Source organism: Hipposideros armiger, unplaced genomic scaffold (assembly GCF_001890085.2).
Source record: "Hipposideros armiger isolate ML-2016 unplaced genomic scaffold, ASM189008v1 scaffold_90, whole genome shotgun sequence".
Classification (NCBI taxonomy): Eukaryota; Metazoa; Chordata; class Mammalia; order Chiroptera; family Hipposideridae; genus Hipposideros; species Hipposideros armiger.
Genome location: NW_017731440.1, coordinates 508461 through 528531, shown reverse-complemented (window position 1 = coordinate 528531; position 20071 = coordinate 508461). Strand labels below are relative to the sequence as shown.

At 39.3% G+C, this 20071-nt stretch overlaps 1 pseudogene; it reads right to left on the bottom strand.

Moving 5' to 3' along the window:
• The window catches only part of LOC109383867 (leucine-rich repeat-containing protein 34 pseudogene), a 181690-nt pseudogene extending 165817 nt beyond the window's left edge, over window positions 1-15873 (bottom strand).
• Window positions 15874-20071: the final 4198 nt, after the last annotated feature.

Below are 20071 nucleotides of genomic sequence, written 5' to 3'. Positions count from 1 at the left end.
AGAAATTGGTAAATGGTCTTTTCTTTTCTTTTTGAAGTCTTGTGTGCTCAAAAAGTGCTGACAGCAGATTCCTCCATCCCACTCCAGGACCAACCCAGTAAGTTCTACTGGGTCAGGCAACATTGCATCCAATTGCATTAGTTTCAGGGGTCACTGTGCTATTATTAAATTGAGTTCTCCCAATGCCCCCAAAGCTATGATCAGGAAGGAAGGAAGGAAGGAAGGAAGGGGAGAGGAGAGGAGGGGAGGGGAGGGGAGGAAGGATCTAATATATCTGTGTTCAGGGAAATAAGAGATCGCATTCAAATGAGAAAATTGATTAGTTTTCAATTAATGAATAAAAAGGCCCACAATTTTCCAGACCCACAAATTCCTTAGAACCCCTGAATATATTACCTCTTCAAAAGAATAAATATCAAACACATACACACACACACACACACACACACACACACACACACACACACACACCCAACAAAGAGTATTTAAAGCCATTTACATTATTAGTTCTAGGTTTCTTGACATTGAACCTGAATAACCAAGATCTGCCTCTTTGTCACTCATGTTCATTTGTAGGGCTTCTACCCAAGGAGACAGGGTAAGTCTGATCCCTCAACTATTCTAAATCCATTATTGTGACTCTCATAAATCTGTTCTTGGAACTGAACACCCCAGGTTCCTTCTACTCTTCCTTGACTGATAGGACTTCGGTTCTCGTAGCTGCTTTTCTCTGAAGTATTCCATTTTGTCCATATCTAAGACAACACTCCTGATAACAGAGCACCCATGCAGAGTGGACTGGCCCTCTCAAAACCAGATATTGTGCTGCCAATGTTACATACAAGGATGACACCGTTTTTTGTTTATTTTTGAAATTTTCAGCTGGAGATCCAGTTTTGCACTGGCTGTGAAAACTGTCACTCCCACCCACATAAAATTCCATGCCTGATGAGTCTACCATTGGCTATTTCTCAGCAGTTTTCAGCTACCTCATGTTCAAAGAGGTGCTGCAGTGTACTTAGAGTGATGGGTTAGATCCTAGAGTTCGTAGTTATGCTCTGCAGATAGAGTACTGCTGTGGCTGTTTAAACTTTTACAAAGGAAATGCTCTCCAGCTGCTCTTCTTTGCTTGAATTAACTAGCTTTGCTGAAGATGTTTAATCTCAGGAGCTCATTCTATGGTGTACGCAGGATTAGTCTCTACAGTGCTGTTACATTTCAGACCTTAGGTCAGAAGTTTATTGCTTTGGGCTGTCACAAGAAAACAAAACAGATATATGGTATGGTTTTTTTGAAAGATGGCAAGAATCAAACAGAAAAAATCTTTGTCTATAACCGAATTACGAGGTGACAATATACAAACCAGCAAGACCAATATAACACCATGTCATTTTAACTATATCAGTAATAAAACAGCTACTGTTTATTTACTGCTTTTTATGTGCCAGAGACCATCCTAAATGCAATATATCTACCATCTCATTTAATCCTCAGAATAACCCTATGAGATGGGTATTGTTATCTGCATTTTACAGATGAGGAAATGGAAGCCCAGAAAACTTCAAAAGGTGCCCTGTGTCACACAGCTAGTGAGTGACAGAATTAAGATTGGAAACCAAGCTATGTAAAACCCATACCACCTCCTGGTTCCCATTTGTTCTAGCCAAAGGCACTCTGGCTGAAAAACCCAGAGAGAGTAAGCATGTGGAGGCTTCAAAGGCAGCTGGCAGCAGTGTCAGATCGTACAAGCTTTCCAAGAGCCATTTGGCACTCTCTATCAAAAGCCTTACAATTCACCTTACAGAAATTGAATACGTGTTGAAGTATGCATGTTCAGCAAGGTCAATTTATGCAATGTAAATAATAGCAAAAAAATAAAAATTACCTACTGTTCACCACCAGGGATTTGGTAACTAAACGGTGGTATGTTATACAGTGAGGTTATTATACAGTCATTAAGAATTATGATTTAGATGTTTATAGACATAAAAGGTATAGATACCACTTACTGAAAATCCATTTGCATTACAAAATAGAATCTAAAATATGATATTGTTATAAAAATGTATACATACATTTACATATGTATACACACTCATTTTTACAAGCTCATTAGGATCAGACTAAGATGATATCCAAATGTATCTGTGTACTTATATATTGACAGTTGTTTTTCCATTATAATCACCTGTATTTTTTCACTCTTCTATATAAAATATGTACTTTTAATTAAGGAAATAATAAAAGTTGAAATTTCTATTTTTAATGATAGTTTAAAAAATAATGACTAAGATGTATATACTATCTCTTAAATTAAAAAAAGAGCCCAAAACAGGATAATGTAATCTCATCTTTGTAAAAGTCTATAAAGTTTATATTAATATTATATTCCATTATAAGAATATACAATAAATTCACCATTACCTCTGAGTGACAGGATTAAGAATGAATTTTATTTTCTTCATTTTGCTTGTCTGTATTTTTTATTTATTTATTTTTAGCTGAGCCATCCTGCCACCTGTTGGCAGCTCAGCGGCTGCTCAGCTCGGGCCGGTAATCAAACCACTGTTGCTCAGAGCTCAAACTCTTGAGCGAGCTGTTAACCAACTGAGCCACTCGGCGGGCCTGCTTGTCTGTATTTTTAATTATATGCTGCTTCTATAATGAAAATGAGTATTTTTAAAGGGCGTATTATTAATGATAAATATTAGTGAGTTGTATGAAAATTAAGTTCAAAAATCTCAAATACAGCACAAAAATGAAGTACTAGTGTTCAAAATGGGTTAAACAAATGTAAATTGTTAATTCTCTTCTAGCACTTAGAGACATGTCCACTGTGATGCTCAGGAAAAAAGATTAAAATTGTATAGCATTAACAAAACTTGAAACGATGAGCATTTTAGCAGCAACCCTGAAATGTCCTTAATACAGAACACACAGGGAAGCCATCAATTTGTTTGTTTCTGGGGCCTTTCTAAAATGACAAATGGGAAATATTATAGCTTTGTTATTATGTGAGGTTCATTCAATAACAGCTTTAATATTTACTAAATGCAGCTACCTTGAGATTTCTCCATAACATAAAAATTAACTTTCCAGACAATATATGAAAATTGCATGTTGTACATTTGTGTAATAATAATTCCGCATTGCACAGGCAAGAAACTCGTCAAAATAGGGAGGCATAACATGTTAAAACACAGACTGTAATTGAATCCCAGCATCACTCAGTGTGTTTTTTCCAATAGTTCTACACTAAATTGATGAACAGAAGGCAAGAACAAGAAAAAGAAGAGCTGAATGCAAGCTGAACAAAGCTCATAAAAGAGGAACAATTCACTGTCACAGAACAAGAGAGGATACATATTTTTTAAGGTTAAATAACAAACACGGAACACTAATAAAGAATCAATAATTTTGACAACTTAGGGCAACTATACTCTGTAGAAAAAAAGGGAAAATCATATGCGATAACAAAAACTATTTCACAATAATAATTAGAAATTCAGAGTCACTTGAGTCTCATTTTATTCTAATAAAATATACAGCAAAACTATCTACCTTAAGAATGAGAAATAGAATAGCAAACATTAAAAACATTGAAAATGCAGAGTAGAAGACAATTCTAAGAGAAATATCCACCAAAAACCATGATGAATTCTTAATTTCCTCCAGGATAGAAGGTGCAATCAATACTCTCTCCAACCATTTGATTAAATGATTAAAGAGTTAAATATGCCCAGATACTAAAAGCTTCACTTGCCTAAGATTAATGTGCATCCTTGCCAGAACACAGACCATTTCCAAAACTAATGAATAAGCGGAACCAACAAAGGCTGGATTAGGCAACGTTTTGTTGCCTTAGAAGCAAAGAAGAGAACTACTTTTGTAATACATGGTTTCAAGGCAGCAGCTATCATTTCTCCCCAAATAATCAGTGCTGTGGTTCAAATCCAAGGGTACACATCACACAGAACGTAAGAGTGCCTCTGGAGCAAACAAAATGGTGACCTGCTATCAGGCCATGCAAAGAAAAAGCTGATGAAACAGATCCACTGGCACAAAATAAATGCAATAAAAGGGAACACTTAATTTTAATGTCATTAACTACAAAGGATTGAACGTTGTACTGACAAAGTTAAATATCTCAATAAAAAGATTTGCTTAAATACACAAGAAGATTCTTTTTGTGTGAAAAAGGTATATTCTTTGTCATAATTTTTCAACTGACTCCCTGTTTCATTAGCTAACTTCCATATAGAAATGTAATGAAGGACATAACCAATGACATTAAGAGGCAATCAGAGTGTCGACACAGAGGGTTAGTTCCATCTTTGGCAGTCAGCCTCAGGATAAAGGTTGAAAGACACCACGTCCCACCAACCCCCAAAGTTTCTTTTCAGTATGCCCACCATTAGAATCCCTCCATGGAATTAAATCATTAAACCTCTTTTTTATTTGTTTAATAGACATTTATTCCTTTAGTTGAACAACCTCTGCACACAAAATGGATCATTTAAGATTTTTGAGTGGAAAGGAATTTAGATCTCAAGAGGTTATAAGCCTCCTACATGTTTTCTGGAAATCACTGAGCTGAGCCTTTTAAGTCCTCAGATGGTGGCAGCCAGACGGAAAGTTTCATTGTACCTCTTAAACACCCCTATGAAATGCAACTGGGAGACACCTGAGGAATCTGTTAATTAAGACTGCATTCAGCTGCAAGTACGAGATGTATAACTTACCTGAGAGGAATTGACTCATTTTGTGCCACAGTCTTGGAGGGATCTCTACAGAACTGTGCATCACCAAGGACTCAGGTCCTTCTCTATTTTTGCTCTTCCTTTCTTGGCACATGACTTTCTTCCTCAAGGTCACAGATTGGCAAGTTCTATCCACTGTTAAAAAGCTGAAAAACAACAGCAGGAAGTAGCTTTGTAACTCCAGAAACCAAACTTTTAAAAGGCCCCTCTCCCATTCTTCCCAGACAAAAGTTAAGACTCACTTCTGATGCATAGGATTACTGCCTATACTAGTTCCAGTCTCAAACCTAGAACAAATTGTGCCTCTGGGCTAGCAATGACCTTATAAAGAAGAACTTTAGGAGTTCAGTTATCAAAGCCTTACCTTTCAAGATTACTTAATTTGGAAATGGGGACAAACCCCTAGGTGAGTGACAAATGCCTCACAGCCAAGAGTAAAATGCCCGTATCTCTTACCAACTAGGGAGGGGCCAACAGGGTGGGGCTAGAACGCTGGCCTTCTTTCTAGGTAGACTAGTAATAACAAAAGCAACTACAATAATGCGATCAGTGATTATATATCAGATACTGTGTTAAGCACTTTATACCTGTTGCATGAAATCTGAACAGTACCCCTGCGTTTGAGCTACTTCTGTTAGCTCCATTTTAAAGCTGGAGCACCTGAGGATTAGGTTTAAGTAACTTGTCAAAAATCACCCAGCCACGAGGTGACAGAGGTGAATTTAAACCTAGGTTATGTGAGTTGAGTAGGAGGTTGAGGTTCAAATGTTCATAGTCCCTTTCTCAGGGGGGCTGTGGCAACAGATCAAGGGCTTGAATAAAACATCTCTTGCTCTCCCAGAAGACGGGAAAATTTTCAGCAGAACTGGAAGAAAAGGGCAATAAATTACAAATTCAACATAGACCCTTAGATTACAAAAACCATTAGTCTGCATAGCACCTTTTTATAGGCCCAGGGATTCTGAGCCATAGAGCTTTAAAAGACTTTTGTTAATGTTAGTTGCTAAAACTTTTATGTGAGCTGTTATATCGCCCCACAGATTAAATATGAGCTTATATAAATCACCACCATCAATTTAGCTTAGATAATGCAGTCAATTCACTATTTGTCTATTGCTATAGGAAAAGTCCCTGTTTGATCACCACACCAAAAGGATGAATGCCATCGATGCTAAATTGCATGAAAATGAACATTTTAAACAAATGCATACTTATCACATGATAGAGGGAAGAAGCAATAAAAACCAGAGAATATGAATAGTGGAAGTTTTTAAAGCCCATGTCACCATAAACCAAGCTTAAGAGAACTCAGTAACACGATCAAACCTACCCTCATAAAAATAAAATATCCATTATTAAGTTCAAACAACATGCTAGTACATGAAAACTACATAGACAACATAAGAGAGCAGGATTGTTGACACTCCATTACGGAAGCAAAAACTTGACATGAAGTCTCACAGGTGGCGAATGTCATGTTCTTTCTGAAAAGTAATAAACCTGCCTGATAATTTTAAATGTTAAAGAACAAGGTTACCCTTCTGTCTTTGTTTTGTTTTGTAAGCAAATGGCCTACCCTTCTGTGAGGCCATGGCTTGGGAAAATTGGACTTGGAAGTTTTCTTGTGTTTTGTTTTGGCTCTTTTGCCAAATTTCACCACCTATTGAGGTGAAATTTACATATCATAAAATTAACCACTTTATAGTGAACAATTCAGTGGCATTTAGTATAATATACTCACAATGTATACAACTACCACCTTTATCTAATTTTATCTAATTTTAAAACCTCTTCAACATTCCAAATAAAACCACCTACCCATTCAGTAGTTAATCCCTATTGCAAGGGCCTAGCAGTCACCAATCTGCTTTCTGTTTCTTTTTTTTTATATAATTTATTGCAGTGACATTGATCAACAAAACTACATACGTTTCAAGTGTACAATTCTATAATACATCATCTATATATAGCATTATGTGTTCACCACCCAGAGTCAGTTCTCCTTCCATCACCATATATTTGACCCGCTTTCTGTTTCTATAAAGAATTTATGAAATGTATGTTTTGATAAGTTTACCCAGAAGTTTTAAATATTTTTACAAGTCTTTATTATATAATCTCTAAATAAAAGGGACAGACTTACTAACTTAGGGAGATAGTACAATGAGACTCAGCATTTCTAATGGAATGCCTTCACCTTTTTTTCTGTTAGTGTTTTTACCCACAAAATAAACACAGAGTACCAGATACTCTGATGTAAATAAATGCTCATGCTGAGTAGAGAAAGGTGGAGAGGCTGTCCTGGTCATGAAAGTACAAAGACAACTCTCTGTCCTTTCATGACTATATGCCAGCAGTCTAGCATTTTGTTTGGCAGAGTCTGACAAAGACACTCTGTGGGCTTTTAGATGATATTCCTGTACTTCACTTTACAGATGTCAAACCATCCCCCAAAACAACTGTGACCTACATTGTTAACCATAATATTCTCTTACAGAAAGCTATCAAAATGAAAGCTGCTAACTGCTAGACTCAATTCTCCCCAAAGGGTATAGGAAATAGTGGTTATAATATAAAATTTTCCTTTTTCCCATCCCCATGTACGGAACATACTGTGAGACCAGATGTAAGTTGATGTGAAGGCAATAAAAAAGAATATGCCTAAAAGACGTTTAATCATTAAACAGGGGCTGAGGACCTATGAGCTGAGAGCACAACCTAGGAGAAGACACTCACTTGGAAGGATACTAGAAAACAATCACAAATACTTAAGTAGTGCTTACTCTGCTCCTGGTACTGTTCTAAGCATTTATTTATTTAGTGCATATTTTATTAATTAATTTAATAAGCATATGTATGTTCATTTAATTTTCACAACAATCAGCAAGAAGACCACTATTGTTACCATCCCCACTTTACAGAGAACAAATTTGAGATACAAAGAGGTTAAATGACTTGTATGACGTCACACAGCTGCTACAGCTGGGATTTGGCCCAGGCCACTTAGCTCTAGGATCCATGCTTTTAACCCCAAGGTCATGCCAATGTTCTGCCCAAGAAAAGACTCTTTTTTTCCAAGAGAAGCCTGCTATTTAGATGTTAAACCATAATAGCATAATTGATTACACCTTAAGAGTAAAAAAGAAAAGAGAGAGATCCCCATTTTATTTGATGTCTAGAACTATATGAAAATTATCATGAGAAACATTTTCATGAAATGCAATAGGAATGTCACCAGAGGCTCACAGGATGTCCAAGGAGGACTCAATCCAGAGCAGTGCTGACCAGGTTCTTGTCTCTGTGCAAGAAAGCATTCAAGAGCAAGACAGATGCATAAAAGTGAAAGAGACTTATTGAAACAGAAGTACACACTTGAGAGAGAAGTGTGGGCGAACTCAAGAGATTGAGTCGCACCTAGGAAGTCCTGACCAGGGGTACTTATATCCTCTAGAGAGGCAGGGAATTGCTGACATCCATTGACATGGTTCGTTCAGCTCCTCCAACTAGATGGGACCCTCCAGTTCCCACTCTTACATCCTTGTTTGGCTCCTCCAGAACTGTCATGGCATCAGTAACCTCAATGTAAATGAGATTATAATGACATTAAAATTAGCTAAAGGTCAGGTCCCAGTCATAGGGATTAGCCTTGCTGGATGAAACTGGTTCTTATTTTTCTACAGCTGCAAGTGCCAATGTGGTCAATTGTTACTTGTGTAACCAGTGAGGTGTCTCACAGTTGTATCCTGGAGGCGGGTATCCTGGTCAATTTCCTAGGCTACCACTTATCCTGCCTCACATACAGTCTTGCAAAGTCCATAGTGTAGGAAGTTAGCGGAGCTATGGATGGGTCCTAATTTTGTACATAATTTAGAAAAAGTATGTCTTTCACCTGTAAATAAGCAAACGAAAAAAAATAATAAATTTGCTCAGTACTCACCCCGGCCTCCCCAAAAATGACTCACAAAACCATTCAGCTTTAAAGTAAATCTGAAGTCCACACAGAGAAGTATTCTGAGATAATAGAAAAAACATACATATTGCTCTCTGCCCCCAGTTCCTGGCACAGACTCCTAAAAGCCTTATCATTTCCTAAGTAATAACATTATCAACATCTCTTGTTCTAATATTTGTCTTTGACCCATCCCTGACAGAATCCTAAAACTCTTGTAAGTGATAAGAGCACTAGGAGAATCTTTTGTTCTCATTAGGCAACTCTGGGTGGCACCTGGATGACTCCCGGGTGGGGGCTGGTCACCAGAAAGACCAAACCATGAAGCTTGAAAATTGCAAATCATCACCCCTACTTCTCCAGAGAGGAGAGGGGGACTGAAAATGGAGTTAACAACTCATTATGCCTATGTGAGAAAGCCTTTATAAAAATCCTAATAGCATGGGTTTTGGAGAGCTTTCAGGTTAATGAACACATCCACACCAGGAGGGTGACACAACCCAACTCCTCAGGTACAGAAGCTCCTGTGCTCAGGACCCCCAAGACCTCACCTTATGTATCTCTTCATATGGCTGATCATCTGCATCCTTTATCATGTCCTTTAATAAATTAGTAAATGTTAACTATTTCCCTGAGTTCTGTGAGCTGTTCTAGCAAATTAATCAAACTCAAGTGTGTCATGGGAATCTCTGATTTATAGCCAATCGGTCAGAAGCACAGGTGACAACCTGGACTTGTGACTGCCATCTGAAGTGGGGGCATTTTTGTGGAACTGACCCCTTACCTGTGGAATCTGACACTATCTCCTGATACATAGTGTCAGAATTGAGTTAAACTATAGGACACCCTGCTGGTGTCACAGAATTGCTTGGTGTGGAGAAAACCCCCTACACATCTGGTCTCAGAAGTGTTGTGAGAACACAGGACAGAAAGATACATAAGGTGGAGAACTGGGTTTTACCCTATGTAGGGGGGAAAGACTGGGTGTTTTTACTAATACAAGTATACATTTTATTTCTGAATTTTCCAGATCCTCTAATTTCCACTCTATCCCTCTTTGCTCTTACGTGGCTATAAGAGTCAAAATATTCTACCATACATGCATCCTTGACTCAAACAGTTTTGAAGGCTTTTGAGTAAATCACACAAAAAAGCAAAAGTTGACAACTGCAATTTACAAACTGCAATACTGCCTGGCCACATAGCAGTTACAGTGGTTTGGTTTGGTTTTGATTATTTTATTTTATCTAGATAAAAGAATCTAAGAAAAGCCTAGGAAGATATATGCTGTAAAACTGTAGTACTCCAACACTTGATAAATTCAGCTGTTGAAAAAAATAGGCACCCTATTTTAAGGATATCCCAGACACATATTTTCATGTTCCCATTGATTGTTTAAGCATCATGTTGTCTAATTTCCCAAGAGCACCATCAATCTCCAAAATCCCTTTCCATCTTTTCCCAATACTCTGTGTTTTGGACCAATCCTGTCCAAAGCATTCTCTGTGATGATGCAAATGTATTGTTTCTGCACTGTACAATATAGTAGCTGTTAGCCATTTGTGCCTACAGAGCACTTAAAATATTGGTAGTTAAACTAAGGTTCTAAATATTGAGTTTTATTTAATTAATTGAAATTTAAATAGCCACATGGGGCTAGTTGCCACCATGCTGGGCAGCATGTATCACTAGACAAATAGATCTATTTACCCTTTCTCACCCTTTACTCATTTATGCCATAAATATTTATTGCCCATCTGCTCTGAGCCAAGCATTATGGTAACTCTGGGAATATAATGGGAAACAAGACACCTCTGTCCTTATAAATGCTGAGAGAGACAGCTATTACTCAATTACACAAATAAGATCTTAAGTCCAATTCACAGTACTGTATCTTATCACTTCTAAGATGTTCAGTTTTTCCAAATATTAACATTTCTAAAATCAGAATGTGTGCCTTATATTAATGGCATCTTGTGACCACTGCCAGCCAGGCCAGTCCTGACAAATGGTCATCGCTTGCACATACAGGAACTCGGTCATTAGTCCTAGTGACATGACCAGATAGCATGCAACCCCTTGACATTTCAGCCAACATATCATATAAGGATCATTTTAAGAAAGAATGTGAGTCCTGGTCTTTATCAGAAAATATTCACTTAACACCTTCTGGTAAGATTAAGAAAGCACTTTCTATTGATATATCCCGGTAAAGTCACGATCATAACAGGATCAAAATTTACAGATCAGATGTTAGTGGCTTGGAATAAAATTCCAAAGGCAAGAGTGGAGCAGTCTACTAAGAACTGCCGCATCACCAATATACTTGAAGGTATGAGAATAACAGTGTACAAGAATATGGACTAGTGATTCAGATTCTAAGTTTCAAAAGCCTTTAGGAATATCTTATTCAACTTATTATATTTTATTTATATTTTCCTTTTTACAAATGCACAAGAATAAAATAAGATAAAATTGACGTGTACATAAACCTAAAGAGCTCTCTCAATAAACATGAATAACAATTATGAAGAAAAAAACATATCATGGATTAACTGGGAGTGGGGCTTTTTTCTTTCCTAATAATACATAAAATACTTGAGCATTTTTCAAAATATGGCACCTTAAAATCAATGGAATTTGATAAATGCAATACTCACGTGTTCATTCTTTCAATCCTTTTTTTGACATATTCCCCTCTACCTGAAATGGCCTTCTTATTCATCTTTCTGCTCCAAATCAGATGCCACTGTGGTATATAATGCCACACAGTTCCCCCATAGAGCAATGGACTGTCCTTCAGACTTAGAATATGGCAGGTGCTATTTAATAGTAAACTTCTCATTGGGTCGATATGTAGCATGGTGAGACATGTCAAGAACCATTCTGACCAACACATGCAGTGGTCTGGGAGCAGCGCCACAGAGATGTCAGGTCTCAGTGCCACATTCAAAGATCCCATGGGGTTAAACATAGGTAATCACACACATTTTTGTGCCAGAAAGATTACTCTGCTTCTTCCCAAAAGCCCCAAAAATAAAAGTAAAGAGATTAATGCTAATAAACCCCAAAAACTAAGAAGCCTGTTAAAGGAAATAACAGTAAATAATGTTAACAAATTTTGGATGCTGATAAGCAGATAGACAAGAAATTTTCAGGAATGAGAAACAAAGGCTACCTCATAGGCAGGATGTGGCATAGGCTACCTCATAGGCAGGGCTAACAACAGAAGGCTGTATTGAAACGCTACATCAAGAGTAGTTAGGATCTGAGTGGCCTGACAGCCAGCATGAGCTGCCGTGAGCCGCGTGAGCGGCCGTCCAATGGCCGGCAAGCCATCTGCCTCAGCCAGGAAGAGCACAATGATAACACCAACATGGGCCAGTGAAGTGACGTCCTCCACAACTAGACTGACAGCAACTTGTTTGTTCCCCTTCCTCGATTCCCTAATGTTGTTCCCTCCCCCAGTTCCCCAATTAAATCTTTAAAGAAAAAAAAAGAGTAGTTAGGATCACAGGTCCCCTTCTCCCAGCAAACACAGGACAGGCAGAAGACAGGTTAACTTCAGGATAGGCTAACCTGAGCGTGCTCTGTGCTCCAGGCAAAGGGAAAGGTAGCCCTGAGTGGTCATTAAAACAGGAATAGGGGCCAGCCAAGTGGCTCAGTTGGTTAAGAGTTAGCGTAAGAGCATGAACTCTGAGTAACAGGGCCACCGGTTCGATTCCCACATGGGCCAGTGATATTGTGCCTGAGCTGAGCTACCGCTGAGCTGCCAACAGGTGGCAGGATGGCTCGACTGGTGACAGCACGTGCTCCTAGCAACAATACTGCATGTTCCATGGTGGGCTACGCCTGCCTGCAACTAAGACTGAACTCGGCACTTTGAGCTGAGCTGCCGCCTGGATGGCTCAGTGGATAGAGTGCACGCTCTTAACAACAAGACTGACGGTTCAGCTCCCACATGGGATGGTGGCTACACCCACCCGCAACTAAGACTGTAACACAGCACCTTGAGCTTAGAGGCCACGAGCTGCCGAAGGGCAGCCAGTTGAAGACTAGCGCCCTCCACAACTAAGATTGAAGAACAGCAACTTGGATGGTCCCCCTCCCCAATTCCCCAACCATGTTCCTCTCCCCCAATTCCCCAATTAAAACAAAAAAAAAATTTTTTTAAACAGAAATAAAGTGGAACTCTGCTTACTGAACAGTGGGCCCCAGCCTCTTTCTCTTACTCAGCTCTGAGGACACAGGATTATATTCCTCCAGAAGGAGATCAGTCAAGTCCTCTGTGGGAAAAGTAATCAGCCTCTTAAAAATAATTCTGGGGCCAGCCGAGTGGCACGTTGGTTAAGAGCTGGCTTGGGACTCCAGCTCTGAGCAGCAGAGCCCCAGTTCGGATCCCACATGAGGACCAGTGACACTGCCTTCTACAGCTAAGATGGCGAGCAGCAGCTCGACCTGGAGCTGGGCTGCCAGGAGTCGCCGGTGACCGCATGGGCTGAAGCCCCTGCTGCAGTGGGCTGCCATAAGTTACCGTGAGTGGCTGGCAGTTTGTGTGAGCTGCCAAGAGCCACTGTGAGCGGTCGTCCAGAGGCCATCAATAAAACAAAAAGGAAGCCTACTGAATGGGAGGAGATATTTGATAATGATATATCAGATAAAGGATTAATATCCCAAATATATAAAATGCTCATGCAACTCAACACCAAAAAAACAAACAACCCAATTAAAAAATGGGCAGAGGATATGAAGAGACGTTTCTCCAAAGAGGACATACAGATGGCCAACAAGCATATGAAAAAATGTTCAACATCACTTAGCATTAGGGAAATGCAAATAAAAACCACAATGAGATACCACCTCACCCCAGTCAGAATGGCTATCATCAATAAATCAACAAACACCAAGTGCTGATGAGGTTGTGGGGAAAAGGGAACCCTGGTGCACTGTTGGTGGGACTGCAGACTGGTGCAGCCACTATGGAAATCAGTATGAAGGTATCTCAAAAAACTGGAAATGGAACTACCTTATAACCCAGCAAATTCCACTCCTAGGTATTTATCCTGAAAAACTCAAGACATTATTCAAAAAATATATATGCACCCCTATGTTCATTGCAGCATTATTTACAATAGCCAAGACTTGGAAACAATTGAAATGCCCATCAGTAGACAACTGGATTAAGAAACTGAGGTACATTTACACAATGGAGTATTATTCAGCTATAAAGAAGAAAGACATCGTACCATTTGCAACGATATGGATGGACCTAGAGAACATTATGCTAAGTGAAATAAGTCAGTCAGAGAAAGAAAAATACCATATGATCTCACTTATATGTGGAATCTAAAGAACTGAATAAACGAGCAATGTAAACAGAAATAGTCTCAGAGACACAGAGGAAAAACTGATGATTGCTAGATGGGAGAGGGGTGGGGATGAGGAGAGACACAGAGGAAAAACTGATGATTGCTAGATGGGATCGGGGTGGAGATGAGGGAGAAAGGGAAGGGATGAGACAACATAAATTGGTAACTACAATATGACCTCAGGGATAGAAAAGACATTTTGGGGAATATAATCAATAATGTTGTAAATATTTGTTAGGGGGCCGGAGGACTCATGTCTTGTTAGGAAGACCACTTTATGGATGGTGTAGAGGCCTGACCACTGCACTGCACATCAGAAGCTGCTGTTGAATAATATTATATTCAACTATAATTTAATACATATATAGTCATGGGATGTGGAGTATAGTGTGGGAATGGAGTCAATCGAATTGTAATAGATATGTATGATATCAGGGGTGGGAGTGCAGTGGGTGGGGGAAGAGGGGGTGAAAAGGATAACTATTGCATTGTTTTGTACACCTGAAACTAATAAAAAGAAACTAGTCATAAATGAAGAATACAATAAGTGAAATGAAGAATGCACTGGAAGGAATCACCAGCAGACTGGATAGAACAGACAGATAGATAGGATCAAATCAGCAATTTTGAAGATAAGGTAGCAGAAAACACCCAATTGGAACAGCAAAAAGAAAACAGAATCCAAAAAAGTAAGGATAGTTTAAGAGGCCTCTGGGACAACATCAAGCATAATAACATTCACCTCATAGTGTGGGGAGCTGGCTGGGATCAGCCAGGGACACTGAGGCTATAAGCTGGCAAGCTACAGGCCTCCATGTTAGAGTGAACACCTTTAGAGCAGCTTTAGAGCAGCTGAAAAGTTACAGACCAGAGCTGCAGTAAGGGTTAAGCCTGACAGCTGGCAAGCTGACAGGCTCTTAGGCCTTGGGGAGCAGCGTGGGAAGGTTGCTGGGTAGATCTCATCTCCACTGTGCCCCTGAAGAAAAAACACCCAATCTCACAGACAACCTTAAAAGTTACAGAGTGGAAGGCCATCCTGTTAACAGTTTCTACCATAGGCTGAGACTGTGTTTCTAGGGGACAGGAAGCCTCTGGACTGGGATCAAGACTGTCACGCACCAACTCCCAAAGTGAAAGTGCATCGCTGGGAGACTTCCTGGGCCCATCAAGGGCCGGACGCTCTCGGAGCTGTACGCCAACCTTTTCCCAGATTTCAGAATCAAGAGCTCCCTCCTTCGGAAAACAAGGACAGGTGTCTTATAAATAAGCAAGAAAATCTTCTAACTGATACGCTTTAACGGGGCTGCCACAAGCCCGCAGCATAGATCTAAGCAATTGCAAATAAAGCTGATGGTCCCTAAATAAGAGAATGGAGAGTTTTCCAAACTTTTTCTGGGGCAATGACCAGTCCTACCTTAGTAAGGTTATCTTTGAGGCTTCCGTATATTTGATATAAAACCTCCTTGTTAGCATGTGAGATAAGGATATCATCCATATAATGAATGATATAAGCCTCTGGGTGTAATTGCCACATAGACATGATGGCTTGACTGACAAACATCTGACAAATTGTAGGACTGTTGGCCATGCTGCGGGGAAGAACCTTCCATTAGAAACGTTGCATGGGCTCCCTAAAGTTTAGCGAGGGAACGCTAAATGCAAAATGTTTTTTGTCCTCAGGATGGAGAAGAATGGTGAAAAAGCAATCTTTTAAATCTATAATTATTAAATGATGATTTACCGGAATAGCTGTGGGGGAAGGAAACCCAGGCTGCAGGCTCCCCATGACCTCCATAACGGCATCAACAACTCACAGGTCTTGCAGCAGCCTCCATTTTTTAATTTCTTTTTAATAACAAATATGGGGTGTTCCACGGGCTGGTGGACAGCTCTATGTGTCCAGCAGCAAGCTGTTCCTGGACTAATTCCGTGGCTGCCTGAAGTTTCTCCTGAGTCAAGGGCCATTGGTCAACCCATACTGGCACCTCTGTAAGCCATTTAATCTTAAGTAACTTGGAGTCGGCTGCAGGAGATACCAAGGCCCCTAGGAAATTTTGATACCCTAGTCCTGATCTGTTATTTTTTGGAATAGTTTGTACGGGCTCAAGTCTGCCCTGTCCTGACGTGCCTAATCCCTGGCCTGGAATGTATCCCTGATTGAACATAACATTAGTGGCTGAGGAACTAGGACTATAACATGACTGACATTTGACTTAGAATGTCCCGTCCCCAGAGGTTAACTGGAAGACCCTCAAGGATGAATGGAGTAAACGTTCTGGAGTGTCCCAAAGGGTCTCTCCAAGTCAATACTTTGGAACTTTGTAAAGGTCCCGTTTTCATCCCTATGCCCTGGAGACTAGTCAAAGCCTCCTGTACGGGCCAAGATTGAAAGACACACACAGACTGAAAGTAAAGGAATGGAAAAAGTTATTTCATGAAAATGGAAATGAGAAAAATTTTTAAAAACTGAAGTAACAATACTTATACCAGACAAAATAGACTTTAAAACGAAGACTATAACAAGAGACAAAGAAGGACCCAGTAATTCCACTTCCTCATATTTATCCAAAGAAACCCAAACTGCTACGTAGAGGGTACATGTGAATCCATATGCTCATTGCAGCATTGTTTACAATGGCCAAGATATGGAGGCAGCCTGGGTATCCATCAATGGATGAATGGATAAAGAAGTGGTACATACATACAACGGAATATTGTTTGGCCTGGAAGTGAATGGGTTCTTGCCATCTGCAGCGGCATATATAGACCTTGTGCTGAGAGGGGTATGTCAGACAGAAAAAGACAGATGCAAAATGATTTCATTTATATGTGGAATCTAAAGAGCAAAATAAACAAACAAAACAGAAACAGGCCCATCTGGCTACCAGCTGGGAGGGGCGTTGGAGGTAGGTGAGAAAGGTGAAGGGATTATGAAGTACAAATTGGTTGTTACAAAGTAGTCATGGGGATGTAGGGTATAGTGTAAGGATTATAGTCAATAATATTGTAATAAATACATATGGTATCAGATGGATACTAGATTTATTGGAGTGATAGATGGGAAGAGGGGTTGGAGGGCAGGATGAAAAAGGTAAAGGAACTAAATACAGATTGGTAGTTACAGAACAGTGATGGGGATGAAAAGTACAGCATTAAGAATATAGCCAGTAATATAATAACTATGTATGGTGCCAGGTGGGTAATAGACTAGTCAGGGAGACCACTTCTTAAATTATATAACTGTCTAACCAATATGCTATACACCTGAAATTAATATAAAATAATATTGAATGTCAACTGTAACTAAAAAATTAAAAGGGGGGGAGGTGAAGGGTAATAAGTGGTCCAAATTTCCAGGTATAAACAAATTAATCATGGAGATGTAATGTACAGCATGGGGAATATAGTCAATAATATTGTGATAGCATTGCAGTGTCAGATGGTTGCTGGACTTATCATGGTGAGCACTTGTTTAGGTACATAAGTGTTAAATAACTATTGTGTACACCTGAAACTACCGTATTTGCCGGCGTATAAGACGACTGGGCGTATAAGACGACCCCCTAACATTTCCACTCAAAATACAGAGTTTGTTATATGGTCGGCTGTGTGCGATTTTGCGAGTGTGGTAAAATCGCATAACAGCAAAATCGCATAACAGCCGAGCATACACCCAGCAGCGCTGCTGATGCCTGAACGGTATGTGGAATGAAGTGGGCGGGCATCGGGAGGCCACTATGGCATGGGGCAAGCACTATGGGCAGTCTATCTGAAGTGTACCTGGCGTATAAGACGACCCCCCACTTGGAGGCATATTTTTCAGGGCCAAAAAATCGTCTTATACGCCGGCAAATATGGTAATATAATATTGTATGCTAACTATATTTTTAATAAAAATATTTTAAAAAACAAATCCCCTTGAAGGATAAATAAATAAATAAATAAATAAATAAATAAATAAATAAATAAATTTCAGTGCAAGAATTCAGGTTAGAATAAAAAAAACTTCCTGCCTAATTTCTGTGAGATACTAAAACCAACTAACCTTCATAATCACAGTATGTAGTTCTCTTCCAAGTGTTGTACCAATTATATGTTTCTCTTTAGTTTCTAATAACACATGCCACCCTAATTATGCTTGACTCCTTCTCATAAAGGAATTAGAAATGTGTTCCTGATAATTGCAATCAAGAGTCTTAACTAAAACAACCAGGGAATTGAAGTCTCAGTGTTTATTTATTACTTATATAGTTTATATTCAAATTTTTTTAAATCCCCAGAGAGAGGCATATCCAGGGGAAGGCCTACTTAGAAGTGTCTATTGACCACTGGTAGGGACAGTTGGCTGCAGACCTCAAGCCGCATATGACTCTTCAATGCCACAGTAATGAAGAAACAACCATCCCAAATGACACAGGATGGGGCTTAGAAAGTAAAGGTAACATCTTTTAGAAATAACTAAGAAGAAAAATCATATTTTATTTTAGGTACATTTTATACCCTGCCTCAGTTCAAGAAGAATTAGAAGGATACAAAAATACACAGAGTATTATGATGGTTAATTTTATGTATCAGCTTAGCTGGGCCATAGTACCCAGTTATTTCTTCACACATTATTCTAGATGTTTCTGTGAAGGTATTTTTTAATGAGAGTAGCATTTAGATCAGCTGACTGTGAGTAAAGCAGTTTACCATTCATAATGTCCATGGGTCTCATCCTAGCAGTTGAAGGCCTTCATAGAAAAAGACTGACCTCCCCAAAGAAGAGGGAAGTCTACCAACAGCCAGCCCCCAGACTTGAACTGCAGCATCAACACTTCCCTGGGTCCATAGCTTGCTGCAGATTTGGGACATACCAGTGTCCAAAATTATATAAGCCAATTAAGGGAGAGGGAGAGAGAGAGAAAAAAAAAGAGGGAGAGAGATTTGATGCTTGAATTACTTAGTTATCACACAAATGCTTTCCTGGATTGTTTTTCATCCAGTTGTTTAATATGGTATATGAGGTCTGACAATTACATTCGCAAACTTGCCACCATGCATTTACATTGGCAATATTGTACAAACATCTCAGTAAGGTTTCATAACCTTGGTATATCAGTGTCTCACAGCTGTGATCGTGTCGATGTGCGGCGGTGTCTTGCTGAATGATGTTCATTATTGTTGTGTGGTTTTGTTTGCCATCACAAGAATGTCTGAGCTTGAAGTAGAGCAATGAACAAACATTAAATTTCTTGTTAAACTTGACAAGAGTGGAAGTGAAGTCCGGAACATATTAGTCCAAGTTTATGGGGATAACGGCATAAAGAAAATGGCAGTGTACAAATGGTTTAAATGTTTTTCTGAGGGGAGAGAAAACATCACTGATGAAGAGAAGTCAGAGCAGCCAATAACGAGCAGAACTGATGAAAACATTGCAAAAATTTGTCAAATTGTGTGTTAAAATCGTCAGCTGACTGTGAGAAACATAGCAGATCAAGTAAACATTGATAGAGAAACAGTTAGGAAAATCTTAACTGAAAATCTTGGAAGGAGAAAGGTGTGTGCAAAAATGGTCCCGAAGGAGTTCTTGCATCATGACAATGCACCAGCTCACACGGCACTGTCTGTGAGGGAATTTTTAGCCAATAAACAAATAACTGTATTAGAACACCCACCCTCCTGCTCACCTGATCTGGTTCCCAATGACTTCTTTCCTTACCTGAAGATAAAGGAAACATTGAAAGGAAGACATTTTGATGACAGTCAGCACATCAAGGGTAATACAATCACAGCTCTGATGGCCATTCCAAAAAAAAGAGTTCCAAAATTGCTTTGAAGGGTGAACTAGGTGCTAGCATCATTGCATAGCTTCTCAAGGGGAGTCCTTCGAAGGTGACCATAGTGATATTCAGCAATGAGGTATGTAGCACTTTTTCTAGGATGAGCTCACAAACTTACAGTATTTCCCCATGTATAAGATGCACCTTAATTTTGGGGCCTGAAATTTGAAA